This window comes from Schistocerca cancellata, chromosome 1, assembly GCF_023864275.1.
Source record: "Schistocerca cancellata isolate TAMUIC-IGC-003103 chromosome 1, iqSchCanc2.1, whole genome shotgun sequence".
Lineage (NCBI taxonomy): Eukaryota > Metazoa > Arthropoda > Insecta > Orthoptera > Acrididae > Schistocerca > Schistocerca cancellata.
Genome location: NC_064626.1, coordinates 423,793,305 through 423,819,714, shown reverse-complemented (window position 1 = coordinate 423,819,714; position 26,410 = coordinate 423,793,305).

The window sequence follows — 26,410 nt, the reverse complement described above, 5'->3', positions numbered from 1 at the left end:
GACAGGAAAGATGTTGCCTGGTTGGACGAGTCTCGTTTCAAATTGTATCGAGCGGACGTGTACGGGTATGCAGACAACCTCATGAATCCATGGACCTTGCACGTCAGCAGCGGACTGGTCAAGCAGGTGGAGACTCTCTGTAATGGTGCGGGGTGTGTGTAGTTTGAGAAATGAGGGATCCCTGATACGTCTAGAAATGACTCAACCTACTGTAACGAGACTGTATGCGGGAAGCACCTGGAACCAAACGGAATAAGCGTTGGCGTCTTCCGAATTGCAGCTGCTGATGTCCGCACACGGACAGATGGCAGAGACGACCATGTCCCGGAGTTGTATGACGTCAGATCCACCGATGTTCAGTTGTCGACCGACTTAAAAAAAATGTTCTGGCAACTGCTGTCGATGGTAGTGGCCCATTCGTACTACTGGTACACAGAAAGCAGACATTTCCTTCGTTCCTCAGAGATCCCATCCTGCATAGACGCCGACCGACCAGAAGGAAGATGTTTTCTATGTCAAGACGCCTCTTTTAAGTTGAAGGAGCCGTTCAAATTTTCAGCGGATTCTACCGGTTATCGCCATTTAGGACAAATTATCAGGTTTTCTTGTGATGATCGTATCATATGTGAAATTCTGAGGTACTTTTCAGCAATATTTAAAGAATTTGGTTATGATAGCATCTTAACCCTCTGTTTTTCTTTGAAGAGGAAATCTTCATTTAATATTACACATATATCGAATTAAAGTTAATATTTAAAAAATTCGATGCACCAGTGTTAACTGTAACGAGGGGATCAATATTCCATAGGAATATAAATCTTTCTTTATTATTTAAGTTCGCACGAGCTCTCATGTACACTTCTCGGGGCGTGGCGCGAGTGACTTGGGTTGTGGTGGCACAGGAGTGATTCACAAAAAAGAAGTATTGCAATGTTGGTCATGAAAATGTCTTTAAAGTTACATATTCAGTCGCATGCTTCGATCGCCTGGCGGGCTCACCTTTCTTCCAAGTCTCCATTCGCTATGTTGCTGCGTCTTGATGCTTATTAGGGCCCGACAGTTTGGTGGCAGTTTTACTAGCTGGTAGCCAGTACAGTTCCTGACATACTTCACAGTTCTTTTAAAGGCTGTGTCTTACTCTTTGATTAGGAAATACAAGATGATTTATTTACATCCTGGTTTTTTCATTATTTTTTATGTTCGCTCGTATACATGATAGAAATTCTAATTTCTTGGTGTATCACCAGTGGAAATCACATGTACTGTGTGGGCGACTACTCATGTGGCGTCTTACCTCTTGCGGGCAGAGAATAGCTTAATGTACGGTGCCGCAATTGTTTTTGAGTCAAAACGGTTCGGCGCAGTACTGTTGATCAAGCTACGCATTTCTTCGCAAGTCTGGCAACCAAACTACTGCAACTTTTCAACGCAAAAGCCTGTGCTCCAGGGTGTTGAATTCGTTGCATTTCTCGCATACGTCAGTCTAGATCACGTATATGACTGCCAGTTTCTCATTGGTCGGTGTCGTTTGGTTAACAACCTTGTAGAGTGCGCGTTTAGTAACTTGACCCATACGTATGGAGATGATGCAGTAGTCGAGAGGGTGGTATTGGTAAGGCTCCACTGTCAACGACACTGCACAATAGGGAAGGTGCAGGTCGACAGCTGAAGCCCAGGCATAAACGCACATCTAGCATAACTTGTAAGTTGCAGCTTGCGAATTTGCAAATTATCGTATTAAGACGTTATGTCAGTACTGTAAATAATTCAGCAGTACAGGCGTTCAAACTGAAAAGGACATAGTAACAAACAAAAGACAAAAGCAATGCAAAACAAGTCTGACTGCACACTGCCAGAAGGAAATCTCATAGAACAAGAAAGGGTTAAAAATGTAATGTACTGGACAATGTCATTTAATACGATACTGGCAATGTAAAATGAAAGACGAGGATCACATGGAAATGGTGTGTCAGTCTTCGGACAAGCTGTAGAGCAATATGACTATTTTTTTTTCCTCCTCCTGTGGTTTTCCTGAAGTACTGAGGCCTTTGGAAGTAAAAGTATTTGTTTACCCCCTCCTTTTTAATCTCTTCACTGTACTACACAAACTAGCGCTACCTGCAACCCTCTCAAGCACGCATTTTACTGAGATTTTTGTTTCCTCATTTGCCACTTCCAACATAAATGAAATGGCATTGGGTGTAACCACAGGTGTCTATGAAAAACATTCTCTGAAGCTACAGCGCTCAAGCGTGTCGCGCCATTTTATTCAGTGAAGAGACACTAACAAGAACACTCAAAGTGCGCAGGTCAGCACTAGCCACGCGAGTCAGCCGAGCTGGCCACCCCTTCGAAAAAACTGCGCTTTGGATGGGAATAAGTTTCAGCGCAGACACTACGGTAATTTGAGGTAGCTCTACCGCGTGCTGGGAAATTCCGACGCTGAGAAACGGGCAAAGACGTTTTCTCATACGATTGTTCACCGCCACTGCAAAATTTTGGCTCGACAGTATTCTTGAGTAGTTTGCCTCTAACATAGTGATATAGTTGCTTTGCAGTCTTCTCTCTGCGACTGGCAACGCTCGCTGTTATGTAACTGTTCTGCACGTAGTCCTGTCGCATGTAGATGAAATCTTTGTATGATCTATGAGAGCTGTTGGAGACTGTGGCGTCGGCGCCTCTTTAGAGTTGACACGACTCAGTGGTGATGGTTGTCCCAGTCGGTATGACGTGGAACGGCGTCCGTCGCTCACGACAATGACACCCTGTAACTAGTAAGAAAACACAAACTCCTCGCGTGGTTTGGTCATACTTCATATACCGTCTTTCGTGATTAATGTCAATATTTCGATAGAGCAGCGCGTCAGAATGTGTAAGCCGCTCTTGCTTCTTCACTGATAAACGCGGCAATTGCATCACTCGATGACGCGATGACTCCCTTGACCTGAAATGATGACCACCAGTTTTCTTTTGTTAGAAGTCCGCGACAGACTTTCAGCTTGCGCGAACTGGCTAACTGTAGTTCTTTTTATTATGCCCGGTTAGATAATGGATGTTTAATATTAACAATATAAAGTCTTGAATCTTAAATTCATCTCCCAAATCGTGGCCACATTGTGGAACTGCGAGGATGTTAAGTTAATAAATTGTTATTCCGTCGTCAAGACGTCGCTACGTCGCGTGTTCAATAACTACACTGCGTAATTCCAGACATAACATATATTTAAACTATGTTCAGAATGCGTCGTATCTTGGGACAAATCGATGACTGTTCACTGTTAAATAGCCAGGAATTCACTTTTCACTTCATAATATTCTAATAGTCAATTAATTGTCACTAATACACGTGATAATGTCTATTCAGTTATGTAGGCGACAAGAAGAATTAAAATTTGAATTCAATTTTATTGTTCCTTGTAATTAATTGTACCTACGCTGAGCACGCACACAGATTTCTCACTAGGGGAATTGCTTCCGTTTGCATCAGTAATCCTGTCGTTGACGACAACTTCTGACAACTCGGCGCAATTGTACGTTCTTCGTGTTTGCGTTTGTCTGTTACCCACCCGAGACTAATAATTGTTTTTCTGTCGGCGATCTTTCTTTTTCAGTGTCCTTGAATGTTCGTGCTCATTCAGTATCACGAAGGCTAAGTCCCATCACAAATCTCAAACGATTTAATTGCGTTGCGAATCTCCGTATCCCGTTATCTTGCTATCGGTAAAGATGACTTTGCTTTAGTGTGACTTCTGAATAATACGCCCGCATCTCGTGGTCGTGCGGTAGCGTTCTCGCTTCCCACGCCCGGGTTCCCGGGTTCGATTCCCGGCGGGGTCAGGGATTTTCTCTGCCTCGTGATGGCTGGGTGTTGTGTGATGTCCTTAGGTTAGTTAGGTTTAAGTAGTTCTAAGTTCTAGGGGACTGATGACCTAAGATGTTAAGTCCCATAGTGCTCAGAGCCATTTGAACCATTCCGTTCTGAATAATACTTCAGTCTACATCGCAAAACTTTCGAACTTCCGATTAGCTTATATGCATACTACCGATTAGCTTACATGCGACTAGATAGCAATTGAAGCTGACATTTCCATTTCCGAGTTACATTGTAGTCACTTCCTTTTCGATGCGGCTACAGCTCTCTTCTATGGTAAATGTTATCTTTGGCCAATTTACCACCTGGTCTTTAACCTTCGTTATTAATTATTTTGGAATTCTTTCTTTGATGTTTTTGTTGCCTATCCAATCATATTCTACCATTCAGTCTCTATTTCGTGATAAATATTATTATTCACATGACATTCCTGTTGATCAAATTATCACAAGTGTAAATTTTATCGTCAGTAGCTGCCGTCATTGTCAGGATGACTAATTTTCCTACTTCTTTTACAACAAAGGGTTGTCTGTTAGGGTTTCTGTAATTGGGGTGTTATAAGACCCTGGTTTGTGTTGCTCAAAAAAAGGCTCCTGTTGAGCTAGCTGCGTTGTTTCTATAAATCTGGATGTTGTTTGTATCAATAGAGCAGGGCACTTTGACATAAAGTCGATCAGGCCGAGGTCTCTCCTTTAAGTTTTAAAGTTCATGTAGTGTAACCTATATTAAATATCTATCCTCACAAACTAGCCAGTAGACCGCTTGTAGCTGTACTACTATAGTTCGTCCCATTTATTTAGAGAGGTTTAGAATTTCACTTTTCTTACAAGTGTCAAGGACTCATTTACAGTATATGTAGCGCCATGGTGATGAAATCAACTCGGAATATTCCACATGGCGCTTTAAAGTAAATTGAAAATTTTTGCCGCCGCTCAAGCGATAGTGAAAATTATGACGTGAAGTAGAATACGTTTTGCTCGTTCCGTCTTCAGTTTTCAATTGACTTAATTTTCAGCATCTTTCTGTAAAACCACACTCCACTACTATCATTGTCTTCTTTTCCGGTTTTGCCTCCCACCATGATTTATTTCCACACAGTGCTGTGTTCCAGACGTATGTTAATCGCAAATTTCTCCCTGAATTGAGGTCCTTTTCGTATACAGCGGTGTTCAAAACAAATTTAGCGATTACATCCACCTATCGCTAAATTCGTTTAATTTAGCGATTACAAATGCCTATTGGAGTGCCACGAGGACAGCTGGGAGTTACAAAGGGTATTGTAGACACAACTGAAAATAAACGGCGAACAGTGTATGGGCATCTTAGAAGAAAGCTAGAGGGAAGGTGGCCTTCTAAAATAGGGCACTAGAGGCCTCAATGACACAGACAAAGAGGAAGACCCCGACTACGTTGGAACGACAGAGTGAGGATGCAGGAAAGGGATATGCAAGAAGAAGAGTGCCAAGATAGAATGAGATGGAAACTTGTATGAGAGAGACACCGCATCTCTTAGAAGACTCGGAGGAAGAAGATTATTATTATTATTATTATTATTATTATTATTATGAAGAAGAAGAAGAAGAAGAAGAAGAAGAAGTTATATGCCTGTAACTATTTCACACATAGTGGTGCATAAATAAGAACTATAGAGATGTAAAATAAAGAGCAAAACTTCAAATCGTTGGCGCCTGTGCAGTGAATTGAAAGTAAGTGCACGCGCCGTGATACTTAAGTGAAAAGTTGTGTGTCATAAGTGAAAATGGCAGTCCCGTAAGGAAGTCCTTCGTACGTAAATAAACATCCGCGTGGCTCACCTGAAGGTAATGTGATTGGTGCGATGTCATCAGAACAATTGTATGGTCCATTTTTCTTCCTTGAGCTGTTTCAACCATTTACCTCGACATGATTGAGTAATAGCTAATGTCACAATTAGATACGAATTCCACGCATTACATGTTTCTGCAACATGGAAACCCCTTCATCAGGACATGGAGTTAGTACACTTGAAAACTGATGTAGTCCAGACTGCTGTGTCAGCCGTACTGGACATGACAACGCTGTGTTCCGCTTCTTTTAGCGATCTCTATCTGCAGTATTAACATCCGTGGATTTGTTTTTTATGGCGCTCTGTGAAGGACCTTCTGTATGTGCTCCCTTTGCCGAAAAAAATTCCAGAGTTGAAAATGGGCATTTCTAATGCGCCGTTGTCAGTGACCATGCGTGTTTCAGAACGTATGGTGTGAAACGAATTATTGCTCAGATTTTGTCCGTGTTTCGAAGTGGAGTCATACAGAACACATACAAAATGGTCTTTAAAAATGAGCTTCTCTTTAATTCTTAGTTATCTTAGCTTGCAATCTCTTTATTCATCTTGAACTGCCATGTAGCACTAAACTTCTTGCTGGAGGAATTGCCTCTTTGCCTGAGCTGGTCTACTTCTTAGGTTGTTCTTTCTTCGCCTGTTACGTAGTCATAGGTTAGAGGGAGCGCACCGGACAAAAGTTAGTCACCTCTAGAAAAATCATTACAAGCATCATTAATACCGTGTAAATGCGGCCCTGGACTTCATATCCACTTGGATTCGATTAGGAAGTAAGTCCACAAGGTTGTGCAGGTACGCTGCATCCGGGTTAAGCCACTCCCTGAGGATTTGATCGCGCTGGTCAAACAAATTGCAGATCTGCTGACGTAGGCGTTTTGCCCGCTGTTCCGTCAGGTCCCAGAGATCTTCTATGCGATTCTTGTCACGTGATTTTGCAGCCCAGTCAAGATTTAATACGTTGCGGGAGTGTTCAGAAAACCAGTCATGTGTTCTTCCAGCCCGATGAACTTTACTGTTGTCGTCTTTATGTGCCTGTGTGAGCAATGGCGTCATACGAGGTGATCGACTCCAAATGTACATTGCCCTCAGTTCCTGTCGCAATGTTCTCTTCCTAATAGGTTCGGACAGGCCTTAATTCACAGCCTGCAGCAATTCCTGTTATGTTTGGAAGCGACTTTGATTCACAAACCGTGAAACGCGTCTCCGTTGCCCCTTAGTCAGTATCTTTTTCCGGCCACGTTTCTGACATCGTGTTTCGTCTCCACGTGTGTCACACCACTGCTTGTAGACACCACGAACAGTCTACCGAGAAACTACAATAAATCCATCAACCTCAGTCACAGTACGGTCAGGGGCACGGCCAGACGCGAATGGCCCTGTTTGCCAGCCTGTTACGTCCTTACATTTGCTTATGTTTGTGTACAATGTGCGCTTGAAACATAAATGTCTCACTGCTCGCCACTGCCTTGTGCTCACGCAGAGTCAGTGCGCGCGCACTGGAGCGACTTATTTTTTTGTCCGGTGAGCATATATTCCCTCCTTCATGCATCTAATTAAAACCTTGTCTTGGTATTAGACAATGTAATCAGATCTACATATAAATAAATACTCCAGAGGGCCGCTGTACAGTGCATGGCGGAGGGTACATTGTATCAATACTAACAGTTTTCCATTTCATTCGAGTATTGAGGGCCGGAAGGATGGCCGTTTATATGCCTCCATATGTAACATAATGTGTCATCTCTCATTCCTCATGATCGCTGTGAGAGATAAGGTATGGTCGCAGCAAAAGATCGTCTTCGAAAACAGGTTCTCTAAATTTAACCAGATCGGTTTTCTGATAACTGGGTTGTCTTTCTGCCAAGGATTCCCATTTAAGCTGTCCGAGTGTTTCTGTTACACTTTCGTATGGGCTGCACTGATCCTATTACGATTCTAGCAGCTCCTCTTTGGAGTCCTCTTCAAGTAGACACGACGGCGAAATCGAACAAATTCAAACACTGGAACAATACTCCAGAATTAGAATTGGTTGCCCTAGCGTCTTGTAGAATATTTCATTTACAGATGCTCCGAACTTTTCCAAAATTATTCCAACAAATTAGTATCTTCTATCCGTCTTCCCTGATACTGAGCTGGTATGGTAGTGAGTCATGGACTTCGGGAAAACCGGAACACAAGATAATCGAAGCATTTCAGAGATATGATGCTACACAAGAATGTTAATTGCCTTCTGCGTCCTCATCCCGTTGATCACTGCTGATTAGGGGCAGTGTCCCACCCTAAGGACAATAGAGCCACCCGAACCTTTGTCGAAGCATTTCAGAGATATGATGCTACACAAGAATGTTGAAAATTGGGAGAACGTATAAGATAGGAAATGAGGTGGTCCTTCGCATAATAAGCGAAGAAAGGAGTATATGGAAAATACTGACAGTAAGGAGGGACAGGATGATAGGACATGTGTTACGACATCAGGGAATAACTTCGATAGTACTAGAGGAAACTGTGGAGCGTAAAAACTGTAGAGGAAGACACAGGTTTGAATACATCGAGCAAATAATTGAGGACGTTGGTTGCAAGTGCTACTCTGAGATGAAAGGTTTGGCACTGGAGAGTAGTTCACGCGGGCCATATCAGATCTGAAGACTGATGTTCCTCTCCCTCCCAAAAAAAAACCGGTTTTACTTCATCTTCCCATTTCATATACCTCTTTGAATTACCCCTAAATACCTATATGAACAGACGTGCTGAAAATGTATAAGGGTCTTTCTGTTTGTTATAGACATTACCACATTTATCCACATTTAAACAGTCTGCCTTTCGTTGTAGCAGGTGGAATTTTTATCCAAACCGTTCTACAATTCCTTACAATCTTCCAAAGACAATGCTTCCTTGTATACAACAGCGTTGTCAATGAAGAATCTTATACGGAATTATGTTACTAAATGGGGAGAAACTGCAGGGAACCATCCCTGAGAGGATAATGACATATGGACATAGGGCTGGAAATGTGTAGTGTCTGTGCTGCAGAGTAATTATTAATTCACCTTGCCTCTATAGAACAATTCAGTGCAGACTAGGTGTTCAAAGTGGCCCCTTGATGCTCCAAGCATGCATACACGACGCAGCAGGGGCCGACGCACATGTTCAAATATGGCAAATGGCATCACATGCAGCACGAATGTGTTGTTGCAGACTTGGACTTCCTGTTTGGGCTCTACATATAAGACTTCTTTTAAGTGCCTCCATAGGTAGATACATAAAAGGTTGAGGTCTACACTACTTTTTTTTCCATTGCCTACGCAGGTAGGCATCTAAAAGGTTGAGGTCCAGCGACTGGGTAGGTCGTCATGGGAATTGGCCACCACGTCCGTTCTGTCGGCCAGAGTCGAGCACCATCACGTCTTCCAGCAGGGGAAGCAGGGTCACCTGCTTCAATTGCAGATACACCTCGCCCGTGAAGCGTTGTGGAAGGATGACTGGTCTCATGAAGCGGTTCCCACAATCCCCACCATACAACAGGGATTCTCCTTGGCCCTCAGAAGCTTGACGACACCGCCGCTCGTATGTGTGAATAAGACGGGTAACATAAATTCCATCACCGTGGTATCCTGTGCGATGAACCAATGACAAAACCATCACCATGGAGGCAAGTCCGTAGATAATAAGGCCTGCACGTACTGTAAGTGATAGGATAGTGACGATTATCGTCAAGAATATTCCATCCTGATGGGCCAACTGCCTGGTGCTGGTACTGCAGTCACATTCTGTACTATCCAATGTCTCTCCAGAGCCTGTTTACATATCCGGCGCAGCTGCCTTTCATGGTTACCCATTCTGTTAAACGAGCCTGTCCAACACAAACAATGAAAGGATATTGCACGCAGTTTATGGTGCAGCTGCTGTGGACGGGGATAATTTTCAAGGTACTGGGATGCTGCCGCCAACCCACTGCCAGTTGCCTACCTGCGGCTCAAGACAATGTCGTCCGTTCCTGAGTGGCATACTGGGCCATCGTCACTCAGCGCCGCGCTGCGCGACACACGTCGACACCAGTGTGAATCGGTAACAGTAGCGAAGAAGATACTCCCTAGTATCAATGTATGAGGGTGCCGCCGTTAGGGATAACATTACTGCCGTCTCGAGTGTGGAGCTTAAGCCCTAGTACTGGCAAGACATTCCCACATGTCTGTTGTTCTGCCTTGTGTACTTTTAATCACTGAAACCATCACTGCTAGATAATTTTTATCTTCACCTCAACATGGGTGTACTTCCCTTGGAATTAATTTCCATATGACATATTTTACTCGTTATCATCACAGGGATCGGTCCTGCAGTTTGTCCCTGTTAGCAAAATCACGCTGTAGTGATGTACTGAAAACATTAATAGTTACTAAACAGGGTGTCCAGAACAAGGGTTCCAGTATTTACAGAGGATGTAGCATGCATCGCAGTAAGAAAAAGTGTTCCTATAAAATTGGTCGTAAACCTCATATCTTGAGAGTTATTGCCTGCGTTTCTTCGAGGAGCATATCTTGCATACCGAGCTCATTGGCACGAGACAAATGAGGAGACAGTGTACGTTCCAGAAGGTCATGCAGCGCGGCGCGTTTGCATTGGTATCAAGCATGCATCCAACACAAGAGCACGTACAGTATTCTACACCATACTATACTATGTAGTGTATTGGTGAGCTATGCTATTTTCATCTGGTGTGCCTGTAGTGTACACTTGGGAATTGTTTGTTGTGACACAGCAGTACATTACTGTAAGTTGTTTCTGTGGCTTTCACTGGACAGTTCCCAATGGAGGCCTACTGTTCAACATAGGAGATGCCAAATATCCACGACGCCGTACACCACCTGTAAAGATTATTACCCTATTCCAGCGACATTAGAAAACAGGATCATTTGCACCACCAACATGGGATCATGGCACACCTCGAACAACTCACACACCTGATATGGAGCGAAGGGTATTAGAACACGTGGAGGGCAACGTTGGAACAAGTATCAGAAGAGTAGCTGCAGTGGAAGGTGCTGGTAAGTCTGTTGTCTGCACCGTCTTCCATGAATAGTTGATCTATCCGTACCATGTATAGCGAGTCCAAGTTCTGCTGCCACACAGTCAGCCCGTCAGATTGCAATTCTGCCAGTGGCTTCTCCAGACGTTTGCTTATGGTCTACAGTCCATAGCCACGGTGTTGTTTACTGATGACACAGGCTTCGCGAGAGACGGTATCGTAAATTACCATAATACACACACGTGGGACGATGCCAACGCGCATGCACTTGAAGAGAGACGGTACCAGCACATATTTAGTATCAATGATTGGGCAGGCGTCCGTGGGGACAGAGTGCTGGGCCCCTACTTCTTACACAACACACTCAACGGTGCTAGGTATCATCACTTCGTTCGGAACGATTTACCTGCGTTGCTAGAGAATGTGCCATAACCCAAAGGCCGCGAATGTGGTACATGCATCGTGGAACACCGGTCCATTTTCAACTTCGGATGAGGCAACCCTAACACAAGTCTTTCGGGAGTGATAACATGGTCTACCCGTTCTCCTGACCTTAACCCTGTCGGTTGCTGCCTTTGAGGATGTGTACAGGCCTTGGTGTACGCAGTCTCCATAGATGACGTGGGTATACTACGAGAACACGCGTTCAAGCCTGTGACGCTATCTGGCAACAACCAGGGGTGTTCCAACGAACGCGTGAATCCGTAAGATGTAAGGTGGAAGGCAGCATTGCAATGGTTTATAGTCACATCGAGCATATGTTGTGAAGAGTAGCACAGACACTTGGCGATCATTGACAAAAGTGGTTGTAGGCCGTAACTCCGATGATATGAGGTTTACGAGGAATATTCGGAGGAATTTTTTGCTTCCTTTGTTGCATACTACATCCTCTGTATATAGGGGAACCTTTTTCCGGACACACCCCATGTTAGTACAGTTAATGTGTAACATTCGCCACACAGTTGTATCCCACGAGCCAACCACGTATCTGCAAAGGTACTGGTTTCTAGTTGTCAATATGGTACAGTGGCTAAAGCCTTACGGAAAAGTTGGAACACGCAGTCTACTTGTTCATCTGCATCTACTGTTCACAAAGTGTCGATCACAAACAGCGATGAATAATTCAGTAACGGAAAATACTGTTACACTGAAAGTTATTATACGAAATCAGAGGTTTCGGCAGTTATTGGCCACTTTCAGAAGGAAGATACAGTGCTTCACTCCATCCGCTGAGGGAACCACATTGTCAAAGTCAGTGTCCTTGACAGTGTAGTTTCCTCAGTGGTTGGTATCTGCCTTATGATCTGGAAATCGTCTGTGACCGCCGAAATCGGTGATGTCTTACTAAAATTGTTGTGATCGCGCCGGTAAATAAATTACTTTCAAAACAAGCAATCACTGCCGCCTCCATTACGACTGAAATGTCGTTCTTTCCAAAACTGTTAAAACAGTTTTCGCATGTATAACTGACATAGGACTCGCGCGTGCCCAGTGCGATATGGAGACTGCACTCTGTTCATCGTAAGAATAAACCTGGTGTAAACAAACACAAACACCATGATTATTTATAAGCCGTAGCACACGTACACAGGTGGTGTTACGCCCATGGAAGTAGGCCCTGTTTACGTATCAGATGTCTTATTACTAAGTTACGTTAAATGGAATGTTAAGATATTCTAATGCATTAACGGCCATCAACGTTTTTCTTAATCACGCTTTAGCTATGTAATTTTTATTTAAAAAATTGTGCACAGTCACAGTCTCTGTACAGTTGTGCTCTGATTGTCACGCTGTTAACACGCCGCATAAAAGTTGATGAGGCTGCTTTTTGCTCCGTAGTGAAACACGCATGTGGAACACTGTTAAAAACTGACGAGAAATGGGATATTCTTACTGTTTTTCATAAATTTACAGAAAAACTCGGCTTTGAAATTTTCTGAGGGACTATATTTAATACAATTGAGCTACAATTACACAGTGGATGTATAGCGGAATGGGTCGCGTGGGAGATGGAAAATCTGGTGAATTTCATGGATTGCTGGTTCAAGTCTTGCTTTGGTTTATCCTTTTTTCGTTCAGTTTGAAATACCTATATCTCGTAATTGTAAAATTCATCATCATTTTTTATGGATAATGTACGTCTTCTTAATTCTGATTACATATTGCAAACGAAATTCCTGTTATCATTTCAAATATAAATTCTTAATATCGATATTTTATAAAACATAGTTAATAAAGATTGCTTAAATTAAGGAAACATAACAATTAAATTTTTAGGACACAAATGAAAAACCTAACACTCTTTATTTGGACTATGTCCGTTGTTTTATACCACAGATGTAGCCTCACACGGAGCAGCGCGATAAGTGTCATAGAAACATGAAAAAAATCATTGTCACAGCATCGAGCACACCTTACAAATGCGTTTTTACATTTGCCACAGTACTATTACAATATGAACCCAACACAACTAATCTGGAGCCACGTTAAGAGATTTGTCGCGAGTAATAACAAGACTGTTAGGCCGCCATACGTACGGAGTTTCTCACATGTCATTGCCGAACGCTGGCGGCATATAGAACGGCACGTCATGAAAGAAGAGGAGAAAATACGGCGCCTGCTTGGCTTCGTGGATTCCGTTCTTGATCAACTCTTTATCAGCGTAGTTGATCACAGTTCCAAAACTGAAATGTATTTCTCGAATTCGGATAAGGAAGGAGCTAAGAGAATAGCAGAGCACTGCTTGTAATTAATAACTTCACTGTCTTCGGGCTTCAACATTGCGGTGAAATCCTGCAGTATGCTTTTGCACCACATATGGCTCTCTCTGAAAAAAATTACCCTACCTTTAAATAGGAACCGAGCGAGGTGGCGCAGTGACTAGCACACTGGACTCAAGTTCGGGAGGACGGCGGTTAAATCCCGCGTCCGGCCATCCTGATTTAAGTTTTCCATGATTTCCCTAAATCGCTCCAGGCAAATGCCGGGATGGTTCCTTTAAAAGGGCACGGCCGACTTCCTTCCCCGTCCTTCCCTAATCCGACGAGACCGATGACCTCGCTGTCTGGTCTCCTCCCCCAAACAACCCAACCTTCAAGCAGGAATTTTCATCACTCTTGGTTGTAATTAGAATACTGTGTTAGGTGGAACGAGAGCATTTTTCATTTTCCATCTGGTCACCTAAGAAGCGTTATGTAGTTCTGGAGTTTTGCCGAATATTATTTCATTCTCTTTAAAAATTAAATAGCATTAGAACCTATATTGTTTCTCTGCTCGTCAGTTTTACGTCTGAACTGCATTTGCTCACATCTTTGCGGGTTAACAGGACCAGGTCGCTGGTCAGTGCCGTCCAAGTTTAATGCGCCGGTAAAGCTGTTGTCCCACATTATCGCGCACTCTGACGTGCGTGTAACACAGCATAAAATGTATCCTCATTATCTTATATGACTGTACCGGCACCGCTTGGCTTCCACTCCACGTGAAACAAGCACACTGGACTTGCATTTGGGAGGATGACGGTTCAAACCCGCGTCCGACCATCCTGATTTAGGTTTTCTGTAATTTCCCTAAACCGCTTCAGGTAAATGCCGGGATGGTTCCTTCGAAAGGGCACGGCAGACTTCGTTCCCCATCCTTCTCTAATCCGATGGAACCGATGACCTCGCTGTTTGGCCCCTTCCCCCGAATCTACCAGCCATCCACGAAATCCAATGAGATTCAAGTTCACGTGGAAGAATACACGGTGTAATGTGTGTATCAGGTTTATTCTTCTGATGAACCCAGTGTAGGCGGCAAGTCCTGCAGGCGACACACGGCACGTGCTGCCCGCCCGCCACTTCGCAGCTATGCCCGATGCCAGAGCGGCGCGGCGCGGTGCGACCCAGTTCCGACGGGCGCGACGGAGGCGGCTGGCGCCGGAGAAATACGGCCGAGCAGCTCTCGTCGTGCCCTTCGCTTGCAGGCGCCCTGCTCACTCCATCACTCTCATAATTGTCCCCGGCGGCAAGCTCCGCGACCGAGTATAATTCTGCGAAACTCTACGTCTAATACTTAGAATGTAGTGGTTTGTTTACTTCGTGTATTCCGGACTAATTACTCACTTAAACATATAATACTCTACTTGCACAATTTTCCCCTAAGCCCTTGTAAGCAACTACTTAAAGGCAACGCCATGGCTCTTGCTAACATTTGATTAGTTTTGAATGTGAACTTTTTAGGTTAGGCTTTACCGTGACTGTTAATGACATTACATGAAACAACTACTTTACTGTTACCAGTCGTCCGCAGCTCGTGGTCGTGCGGTAACGTTCTCGCTTCCCGCGCCCGGGTTCCCGGGTTCGATTCCCGGCGGGGTCAGGAATTTTCTCTGCCTCGTGATGACTGGGTGTTGTGTGCTGTCCTTAGGTTAGTTAAGTTTAAGTAGTTCTAAGTTCTAGGGGACTGATGACCATAGATGTTAAGTCCCATAGTGCTCCGAGCCATTTTAACCATTTGAACTGTTACCAGTCACTGTTTATTTGTCTTCACGATGCGTTTCAAAAGTTTCAACTTCCACCATCTGGTGGATTTACATTTGTTAGTATGACGTGTGTGTGTGCTTGTGCTTGCGTTTGTGTTTGTGTGTTGTGTTACGATTTTTTGGAGGAACTGGTGGCACTGTCTAGTGGAGAAACAAAATACTATTTCAGAACATGGTTTTGGGTTTCTTTTGACAAATACTAAACGTATATCTAACGGTAAAAATAAAATAAGTAAAATAGAGTACCTCCAATGGTCACAAGTTCCTTTCACTGTCGTAACACATCATATGTATACTGTCGTATTTTGTAACCAAGCATGGCGTTTGGAAACAATTTGATACAAGGATCATATAGCAGAAAAGAAACGTTATCCCAAAGAACAAAGAATATACAGTAGATCGTTACAACATTATTACAGAATAAATGTTAAAGGATATTGGAGGTGTTTGTTTTGAGGTGTCCAATACATCCGCTGGAATAAATATTTGTGGTGGTATAATTCCGATTTTGAGAAGTTAATACAATGAGGTGACATGTTACAAACTTTAAGTACAATAAGCATATTGGCTACAATGGTAAAATTATACACAAATAATTTTAACTTGGATTTCACAGATAGACATGAAAGGCTGGAAGCAGAGGGAGAGGAAGAGGAGAAAGTGGAACAGAGAGGGTGGAAGGAGTGATTGGATGAGAGCAAACTTCACAGAGCAGGGGGTTCTCAAGGTTATATTTGTTACGTGTAATAATTGCCTGAAGGTTGGAGTAACGCGTTGGTTAATGCTTCAAAATATGCAGATGGATGTACAATTTGTGCCAGTAGTTGATGTACATAAAGTTCCAAGCTGACAGGGGATACAAGCTGTTGGAATGATGATATATATGTAAATGAGGTCAACCCCTTCTGCATTTGGGGGCTGTCATGGTAACATAACCAAATGTTTATGGTAAATATTAAGTGTGTGTGTGTGTGTGTGTGTGTGTGTGTGTGTGTGTGTGTGTGTGTGTTTCAAGGATGTTTGCCTTTGGATTGGATGCGTAGGGTTCTGATACTTGTGTTGTTAACATGATGTTTTGTTTCATGAAGCTGGGTGGCTATTGCTGAAGTGTGGTATTTCTTTTTCTTTTTTTAATGCTGCCGTGTGTTTTTTTAATCTAATCTGAAATGATCTGCCTCACTGCCGTATGTAGAAGCAGTCACAGTCCAACCATTCAATTTTGTACACAACTGTATGATGAAGTGGGTTTCGTGTGCTGATGCTATGAGGTGACTTCTGTCCAATGTTAGAAGACATTGGCAATCTGATATGAAATGTTATATAGAAAGGGGATTGTATGGAAGATGATGATTTCTTTTTGCTTTTTGTGATGTGATTGCTTTGCCACTATTGAGTGTCTGCCATTCCATCACTCTTTCCACCCTCTCTCTGTCTCACTTTCTCTTTCTCTGCCTCTCCCTCTGCTTCCAGCCTTTCATATGTATCTGTCAATCCCAAGCAAAATTGTTATTTGTGTATAATTTTATCATTGTAGCCAATATAATTATTGTACTTAAGGTTTGTAACATGTCACCTGATTGCATTAACTTGTCAAAATCGGATTTATATACCATTTGAAATATTTATTCCAACGCATGTATTCGACATCTCAAAAAAACATCTCCAAAATCCTTTAAAATTTATTCTGTAATAGTGTTGGAACGATCTATATTCTTTGTTCTTTGAGATAACGTTTCTCTTTTGCTGCATGATCCTTGCACCAAACAGTTCCCAGACGCCATATTTGTTTACAAAATATGAGAGTATACATATGATGTGTTACGACACTGAAAGGAACCTGTGACCATTGGAGGTACTCTTATATTATTTTTACTGTTAGATATACGTTTAGTTTTTTGTCAAAAGAAACCTAAAACCATGTTCTGAAATAGTGTTTTGCTTCTCCACTAGGCAGTGTCACAACGTCCTCCAAAAAATCGTAACACACACACACGTCATACTAACAAATGTAAATCCACCTGATTTGATCCATTATAAATGGTTTTTGAATCCACATGATGATCGAGGTTTAAACGTTCGAAACGCTTAGTGGAATTAAATAAACATTGACAGGTAACAGTGAACTAGTTGTTTCATTTAATCTCACTGGTTTGTTGCGATCCACAACAAATCCTTCGGATGTGCCGACCTCTTCATCTCAGAATAGCACTTGAAAGCTACGTCCTCAATTATTTGTTGGTTATATTTCTGTCTCTGTCTACTCCTGTAGTTTTTACCTTCTACAGCTAGCTCCCCTCAGTATCGTGGAAGTTATTCCCTGACATCTTAACAGATACCCTATCATCCTGTCCCTTCTTGTTCCCGTTTTCCGTATATTCCTTTCCCCGAGATTCTGTGGAGAACGTCCTCGTTTCTTTCCTTACCAGTGCACCTAATTTCCAACATTCTTCTATAGCACCACGCCTCAAATACGTCGATGCTAGTCTGCTTTTTATGCGTCGCTTCTTGGTCCTTCGTATATTATTTCCGAGATACGGGAATTTCTCAGCTTCGTTTACTTTGTGGTCCCAAATTTTGATGTTTATTTCATCTAATATCATTTCTACAAATCCTCATTACTTTTATCTTTCTCCAGTTTACTCTCAATCCATATTCTGAACTCATTAAGACTGTCCATTCTATTGACAGGTCCTGTAAAGCTTCCTCACTTCTGTTGAGGATACCAATACAGCACAATATAAATACTATCGACCGTTCGTATTTTAATAACAGTAGCTACAATCTGAAACATACTACAGACGTAATGCTGAATATGTCACCTACCCTGTTCAGAGCAAAATTACTTTAGCACAAAGGGCAGCAAGCTAAACAACAATCAGAACGAGTCAATTTAAGTACTGTGAACATTGAGAACATTCCTGTTATATATTTATTCTGTTGTGCAGCTATTTACCGCCGTATTCCTTTAGTCTGAAACCAATAGAAACTTATAATAGCGCTTTTACGAGATGTTCGTATATGCTACATCCATGCATGTCCGAAGTAACATTCCATAGTTCTTCTTAACAACAGAGGCACTGTAGTACCATATTCATCCGCCGACACCAAGCAGTGAATTTCGATTAAAATGTCCATTCCTGTACGGGGTTTACGTAATGCGTGTACGAGTACAGGTTGTGACGGAGGAACGACGACATATTGAAGTGTGGGTCTGGTCGTGAGCAGCGCTCGGGTAGCCAAGGCAGTTCTGGCGACGGCCCAGCGTAAAGCGGAGAACGTGGGTTTGAGTCCGGGCCGGGCACAAATGTTCACTGTCGTAACTCATTCATACAATTTGTGGTTGTTCGTATTCACAATTGCGAATACATTTCATGTACCTTTATATTGACAATTAAAACGTATTGCTAAAAAAATGTGATGGATTTGTACCCACTATTCTACCTAATACAAAGACGTGAACATAAAAATTTGTTTTCTGTCAGATACGAGTGTAATGATGTTTCTTATTATTCAAGAAACAATAGGAAGCAGTAAATTATCAGTCCGGTTAAAACTCAAGTATGCGCTTTTCATCTACGAAACAGAGAGGCCAACAGAAAATTAAAAGTCGTATGGGATGGCATGGAGCTGGAGCACTGCCATAAACCAAAATATCTGATGATCACGATGGACCGTGTGCTGTCGTTTAGGAAGCACTGCCTAAACGTGCAACAAAAAGTATCCGCCCGCAATAGCAGCATCAGAAAGCTCACGAGTAGCGGATGGGGCGCCCAGCCGACAGTACCCAGAACTCGGCACTTCCTTTATATTTACTCTGCCACTGTATACGTCTGCCCTGTTTGGTACAGTTCTGATGATGATGATGATGATGATGATGATGATGATGATTGGTTTGTGGGGCGCTCAACTGCGCGGCGGTTATCAGCGCCCGTACAAATTCCCAACCTTTTCTCAGACCAATCTCAACACTTTCATGAATGATGATGAAATGATGAGGACAACACAAACACCGTCATCTCTGGGCAGGTGAAAATCCTTGACCCCGCCGGAAATCGAACCCGGGACCCCGTGCTCGGGAAGCGAGAAAGCGACCGCGAGACCACGAACTGCGGACTGGTACAGTTCTGTTCATGTGCGGTCATGCCAGGCATGTGGATGTTGCCCTCTACAAGACATGTAAAATATCACGATACTTGAGAGCAACGCCTACCTACAAACTCAACAACCTGACGGGGATTGCCCCACGAGATATAAGACGGGAATTTGCCGCGAAGACGAAGAGACGAAAACTGAAACTAAACGCTGCTCAGCCGGACGCCAGCTTCCGTAAGCAATCTGAAATCCAGGTAGAGCTTTCTAAAATCTTCTGTCAGTGATAGTACGTCACAGTCAATGGCACGAAAAAACCTGTGGACAAACAGAAACGCTGATACCGCACCATGGGCACCACCATAGGAGGCCCTCCCCCTGGCGAAAATCTGCAATGGAAGACGTGGAAGTCCCTAAGAGGGGGGTGGGAAAAACAAAGGATAACTTGGCCAACTGGAACTGCCTTGGGGACTTATCAACTTTATGAGAGTGTGGAGGCGAACAAACCATCAAGGACTTGTGCAACTATCCTCAGTGCCCAGTTTCCTACACATTGGAGGACTTACTGTGGGCCAGGGATAATGTCGTCGAGGTCACTAATTTTTGGTGTCATTGTATTTGGAGTTTTTAATCTGTTTTATGTATAACAGTTATCATATGGTTCTAATTGCCTCGCAGTCTATTTATGTTTCTTCTGTGTGTATTAATTATATATATTTAGTTTGTTTTTTATATATTTTGTGTGCAACCCTTTAGACACGAATAAATAAATAAAACACAATATTTTGGTTCTTACATTCAAAGACCGAATTATTGTCCAACTTTAATGGAATTTCTTAGGGTTCAGATGAAGTCTAGGAAGGTTTTAAATGAATGATAAGGACGTTAAAGATTTTATGCATTGAATGTAGGCTGAACTTACAGCAATGTCTCTGATTCTGAATTACTTGCCAATCCATTCAGGAACAGGGGGGAACAAATACGCGAAAAGTTGTAAGAAGCCAATGGAAGTAATGTTGTTCGTTGGCTATTATGCCTGCACGGTGCATCTGTATCCATATAGTATCGGCACAAATATGCTACTGATAAGCCATATTCAAATTGAGGGCTTTCTGGCTCAAAGTAGACTGTTGGTCGGCGGAGGCGACGTAACGTCTGCTATGCTGTGTGGCTGTCGGTCTTCGTGAGAAGATCCCGGCGATATTGCACATACACCGTAAACACTGTTGATCTCGGATATAAGAATTATTGTGTAATCTAAAATGGTTCAAATGGCTCTGAGCAATATGGCACTAAACATCTGAGGTCATCAGTCCACTAGAACTTAGAACTACTTAAACCTAACTAACCTAAGGACATCAAACACAGTAATGCCCGAGGCAGGATTCGAACCTGCGACCGTAGCGGTCGCGCGGTTCCAGACTGAAGCGCCTAGAACCGCTCGGCCACACCGGCCGGCTTGTGTAATCCGCGATATGCTATGATATATGCGTTTACCTATGATTATAATCCCACGCCGAAGATCAGATAACTCGCAAAGCCCTGCCGTGTTTGTGGTAGTACAGCCCGTCGTCTTCTGGCAGAGATCAGTTACTTTCGCTTTTCATCAACTGCGCACGTATGACTAGCTGAAATAATTAAGTAAAGTATGGCTCCTGGATTAACGTATCTCAACGAATCCTCCGAAAGAGTAACGGTGAAAATTAATCGAAATAGAAATGCTGTGGATGAAAGAGAATCGTTCGATCGTACTTGACAAGTCGGACAGTAACAGCGTAACCTTGTATCGACTCCGGTGTTGCTAGACGGCTGCGATGGCTGCTCACAGTTACTCGGGCTGGCCATGCAAAAGAATTTATGAACACAGGAATCCTCGTAAAAACGGTTTGTTTTTAACGACCTTGACTGCCCTAGCCATGGTGAGAAGAACGTACAGAATTGAGTTGATCGTGTGAGAAATCAGAGGAACAATTCTGCTATGATTTTCCTACGGACCGAGCGCGTACCTTCATGGTGAAACGTGCCTTGCTGCGGCTGCAGTGGTCTCAGCGGCGCGTGGACCCGCCATCGACAGCAGAGGCCCAGGCTTTGCAGATACGGCCGCACGACGCGTCTGCCCTCTAACGCTGCCCGTCTGCAAGTGAACTATTGTTCCAGCTGAGAACTGTTCACTTGTATTCGGCGGTTGGCTTCAGAGAACCTCCCGCACTGGCAACCCAGTTGGTCCTGTAGACACGACCCTCCCACAGGAACTAAATAAGAATTTTTATATGGTTAGTTTCCCAATAATGTCGGTGTTGCATAAGGCTTGTGGCTGGCCTTCTTCGATGAGTTTGAATTTCACGGCCTGGTCCTCACTTCCGATACCAATAAGCAGCCATTTTACATGCTGATCCAGAAAAAAACCTTTATTAACACAGATCTACATGATTTACGAATGCAGACATGTTACTGGTCTTTGGAATTCCCTGCGGGATGCAGCACTCATTTCTTAGAGATCACATCACTCAAATTAGCACCCACTTTATGGGAGCACAGATGTAGACGAGCTATAAGTTGCTAGGTGACGTGTTTTCCAGTACAGCAACAGTAATACCGGCGACTTCTCTGCAGATACTGGCCTCCAACGCCAAGAGGTTTCCAGGGGGATTTTCGAACACTCTGTACTTAAGATCCTTCCAGAGAAGTAATCGGGAGCCTCAGATCGGGTGAAATGATGTCTGTACAAGGTCGATGTTTCACGGGTCCTGAAATTCCGGGGTCGTCCAGGAGACTTGCTATCAAGCACCGACCCATTCTTGCGCCACTTAGCTATCCAATGCCGTATGGTATGGCTATCCAGGACGTGTCTGCGATGGTCTAATCTGCGGAAACCTCGTTGGGTCGCTACTGTAGACTTAGTTTCAAGGTAAAGCTCTACCACACGGACGCGGTTCTGCATACTCCATTTCTCCGTCGTAACTGAACTACCCACACTCCTTCAATGCTGCTTGCGGCCGTGGTGGCCAAGCGGTTAAAGGCGCTACAGTCAGGAACCGCGCGGCCGATACGGTTGCAGGTTCGAATCCTGCCTCGGGCATGGATGTGTGTGATGCCCTTAGGTTAGTTAGGTTTAAGTAGTTCTAAGTTCTAGGGGACTGATGACCTTAGCAGTTAAGTCCCATAGTGCTCAGAGCCAATTGAGCCAATGCTGCTTGCGTGTCAGCCACTACCTGCGCGCACCAGCAGTCACAGTAGCCAACTGAAATAAGGCATTCTTTCTGACTCACTCTATATAACATTGGCTCCAAGACGCGACCAAGATCGATGTATCGCCTAATGTGAGTAACGGTGTTTCTTTGTCATCTCTTTCGCTCACCTCATTGACAGTCCGCCCCCGGTGGCTGAGTGGTCAGCTTGACAGAATGTCAATCCCAAGGGCCCGAGTTCGATTCCTGGCTGGGTCGGAGATTTTCTCCGCTCAGGGACTGGGTTTTCTGTTGTCATAATCATCATCACTTCATCCCCATCCCCATCGTGGTGTCATATCGAAAGACTTGCACCTAGCGAACGCTCTACGCGACGGGAGGCCCTAGTCACACGACATTTATTTACCTCATTCATAGTTTAAAAAATTATTAATAGCTAACATAGCATCAGTGTCTCAGGTTCAGCTTCCTGGTGACAGATCAAACTATTCGTATCAGTATCACTACATGTTCACTGCGCATTTATCTGTAGTGGATTGCTCAGACATATGTCTACAAAACGCCGCCTCTATCAGGAACATTCCGATGTCACACTCAGCACGTCTTCAAGAGAATCCATTCCGTCACTTCTGGTCAGACACTTTAGTTGCAGTTGCAGGCAAAATTTAGAAATTGTGAAGCTTGACTAAGATGTTGAACTACGATACATACGTGGAAATCGTGAGTTGTAACCGCTATCATGCCTGCCAAGATGGAACTAAGATGCAGAATGTAAAGAATACTGTCGTAATCACCTACCACTCCCCAGCAGGAAGTCAACTCAGTATAGCCGAGCAGTGCTTGTGATTCCTTTTATGATTTTCTATTACTGCAGCCTGGCGTTGGAGAGAAAAAAAAATTGTGGTTAGGTCTTATGGGACCAAACTGCGGAGGTCATCGGCCCCTAAGCTTACGCACTACTTAACCTAACTTATGCTAAGGACACCACCATGCCCGAGGGAGGACTCGAAGCGCCGACGGCGGGAGCCGCGCGGGGTGTGACAAGGCGCCTCAGACAGCGCGGCTACACCGCGCGGCGTTGGAAAGAAACGCGAAGTTACAGACGTGGCCCATTTTTGAAAACTAGAGTGCATAACGCAATCGGTTAATAGCATTTTGCTTATGGTTAATTGAGTATCAGACTTCGTTTCTCAGAGATTGCAAGTTTACTGGTGCGCTATAAAAGTTTTGTAAATTTTCTTATCAGTATTTGTATCATGCCGATGGCTGACAGGTTCCAAGTCAGCAATTTAGCATTTGTTTCACGGACAGCTGCAAACAGAGCTGATAATTCCAACTAATTAATACAGAGGGATATGTTTGGGTTGTTAAATAAAGTCTAAAAGGTATTAATTTAAATATAACTAAATGTATTCATGAGTCTTTAAGGGCTAGTGAGATAGATGTTAAGGGAGGAAACTAAACGAAAAAGACGATGCGAAACAACAAGGCACCTCTTTCCAGGCCGCAAGTGAAATGTGAAAACTGCGCCTTCCTATATCATCCAAAAAAGCCTTATAAGTACTTAATAACATTTGTGAACTTATGGTCCATGCATAACATTTTTTATAAACAAACAAAAATTTCTTGGTGGTCATACTATATCAAAAGATCAGTACAAGACGTGGAGATGGAGAGAACCATGGAAAGAGCCAATAAATTTGATTTTTAAAAAAGATAAGTGTCGTCCTACGGTACTGTATTTCGCGTCAGGCGGTATCAGTGAGTGAGTGCGCCAAATAAACTGCGCGCTTTTGCAGGAAACGACCGAAAGCGGACGCTGCGCTGGCGGTAGCGTAACCGCCTGGTGGCTAGCGGCTGTGAATGTGTGTGTGAGAGCGAGCTATGGCAGTCGCCATAAAAATAAACGCTGCCGGCGCTGACGCTCGGTTAGCTCCGCCCCTAGAGCTGCCATTGCGAGAGCGCGGCGCGGCCTAGCCACCGCCTAGTTCTCCTAGACCACCATACTTGTCGTTTCCTGGAATGTGGAGCTACAGACGTTGTAAGCTCCCTGTCTAGTTTTGAAAGCGGATTACCTACAACACAAAGTTCGAACTATGCCTTGCATTCAAATGCCTTCATATCCTCTTCATATAAAAAAATTTAGACCCATGAATCTATAAAGTAACGCAGTGTAAGAAGAACATAAGAAACTATCAGCCCCGATTGCGGTAATGAAGCCAACCTTTACCTAGGTTTCAGCCCATGGAATTGAGCCCTCTTCAGAAGATAAACCTGATTCTATAATATGTCTACGAAAGCACGGTCTAGAAATAAAACTAAAACAACGTGAATAGGCGTAGAATGTGGTTTTTTTCGCCAGTAGCGTAGACATCATGGATAATATAACCTTTCACGCGAGATACGTAGACGATGTACTTCTTATTATTGACGGTAACCAAAACTACATAGACAAAATTTTCCTAACATTTAACGAGCTCAATGAGGAGATTAATTTTACACTTGAAAATGAATCCTCTAACAGATCCTTAAATTATTAAGATCGTACCTTCGCGATAATAGATAGCCACATTGCGTTCAGCATTTTTCGTAAAAGTACATACTCTGATAATACCATACCGGCCGATTCCGCCAATCCGCAAGCTCATCAGTTAGCTTTTTTTCATTCCAGTATACATTGTGCCCTGACAATTTCCCCGTCTCCAGATGCTTTAGAAGCTGAATTAGTAACGCTTCAGGAAATTGCTAGAAACAATGGTTACAAGGCTGACTTAGTGAGGCAAATGTACAACAAGAAACTAAACAAAAGAAATAATACGTCATTCACATTAAATGATGGAGGAGAAAGTGAACCTGTTGCCATTTTATCTATTCCCTTCATAGGCAGAGTTTATTACAGATTAGGCCGAATGCTTAAGAATCATGGGTTTAAGGCAGCATTTTCAATCAATAATAATCTGAAAAAAAATTAGGTCCAAATACTGCAAGCATCACATGACAAACTATTTCGCTCCGGGGTTTATAAAATCACCTGTGGGGACTGCCCGAACTATTATATAGGTCAAACAGGCAGAGCTATTGTTACTAGATATAAGGCGCACATTCCAACCAGAAGTGGTGACGGCACACTAGGTTCCTCCTCCGCCGAACACCTGATCCAAGTGGCACATGCACCTAATCCCCTAACCAGCACAGTGCTACTTCATCATGAGATTAAAGGTACTTGATTAGACATCCTGGAAGAGGAGGAGATTTTTAAACATCTGCAATTTGATAAGGATAACCTCCTTAATGATCAACTTCAGTTGAAAAACAGGAATTTTTTTGAATGTTTTATGCAATTATTTAGAATATCATGACCAGATAATGGTTGATTCGTAGGAGCCGAGCAGTATTTCGGTGGCGGTGTGACACAGATGGTCGGTGTTTGATGTACTTTATTTTATACTTCCCTTAAGGTAGCAGCTAGCATGCGTGCGTTTGACCACGTAACATTTTGGTATAAGATTCCCATCAGGTGGTCTTTCCACAAACGATACTTACATAATGTAGTACTCATGGTTTCAATAATTGAGATGCCCGTATCTATCCCATAGACAATAGTCATATTTACGTGGTTACTAGCCCACGAACAGTGAAATGGACTCTCAGGTGACAAGACGATGTGTAGCTTGTCCGTCTCGACCTTTTAGGGCAATTCCCTTTACATTTATTTATAGCTGCAATCCTGAGACGACTTAATCCTTGTTCATTTATGGTATGCACCTATCTGTTACTTCTTTTTAATTCTTCCTTGTGAAGAACATGCCGTTTTCCCATGTCAAGAGTCCATAAATAAAAAAATTTAAAAAAATTCCAAGGTGTCTTCTCGGGTCAAGCACTGTTTATCATAACATAT